This window comes from Acyrthosiphon pisum, unplaced genomic scaffold, assembly GCF_005508785.2.
Source record: "Acyrthosiphon pisum isolate AL4f unplaced genomic scaffold, pea_aphid_22Mar2018_4r6ur Scaffold_21537;HRSCAF=24198, whole genome shotgun sequence".
Lineage (NCBI taxonomy): Eukaryota > Metazoa > Arthropoda > Insecta > Hemiptera > Aphididae > Acyrthosiphon > Acyrthosiphon pisum.
The window spans coordinates 14560-15760 of NW_021771015.1; positions in this window are offsets into that span (position 1 = coordinate 14560).

Sequence of the window (1201 nt, forward strand, 5' to 3'; positions counted from 1 at the left end):
AAGTTCCCTATCTGGTGTTGTAATGATAGCTGTACAATTTATTTTAAATTTAATATTTGTATACAATATATTCTCGTGTTGACATATCATGACTTTTTTTTTACTTTTTTACATATTTTGCTTCTTATTCTATAAATTCTACAAAGTTTTAACTTCTAACCAATTATATTTTTTTTTTGGTGCGCTTATCTAATTATAAATTGCTCATATTTAATTCGCTTACAATGTACTTAGTTCATAGACATTTTTTTTTTTTGAGAACTTAAAAATTAAACAGTTCATTTTTTTTTTTTTCTAATATTTTCTAGGCTTAACACTTATTTTCTTACTTGTACTGGCTTAAATTAGGTTATTTATTTTACATTATTTTTTTATTTTTTTTTTTTTTTAATTTATATTTTTTTTACAATTATTTTGATGCTTTTGCTGATTTTAACTAGGTTAGAAAAAATTTTGTACATTCTTTGTATTTGACTTGCTTTAACATTTTTTTTATATCTTATGCTAACTTAAATTATGTTAAATTTTTTTTTACATATCTTTTATATTTACTTGCTTTAACATTTTTTATATCTTATGCTAACTTAAATTATGTTAAATTTTTTTTTTACATATCTTTTATATTTACTTGCTTTAACATTTTTTATACCTTATACTAACTTAAATTAGGTTAATTATTTTACATCTTTATTTATGCATTTACTTGCTTTAACATTTTTTTTTTTTTATATTAACTTAAATTAGGTTAATTATTCGACATTTTTTTTTTTTTGTTTTAACATTTATTTTTTTGCTTATGTTGACTTAAATTAGGTTAAATGTATTTTAGTACTTAGGTAAGTAACTTAAAGTAGGTTATTAGTATTTGTTAATGTTATTTTGTAATTCTTATATACTAGTTATATAATATTTCGTATTTATACTAAATACTCATTTATACATAAACCTAAATCGATTTAATTATAATAATGCGTAATTGATATATATTTTCCATCTTAGAATCTATAATTTATGTGTGTATTACTAAATTAGGTATTTAAAAAGGAAAAGAAAAAATGTTATCTAAGTTTGAGCGTGTTGTGCGACGTCTTGATTTGATTTGATTTGACTTGATTTGATATTATTAGTGTAATTATGTGTTTATATTATATAGTTAAATATATTTTTTTTATACTGAGAGTCTCCTGTTATTTGATAACTG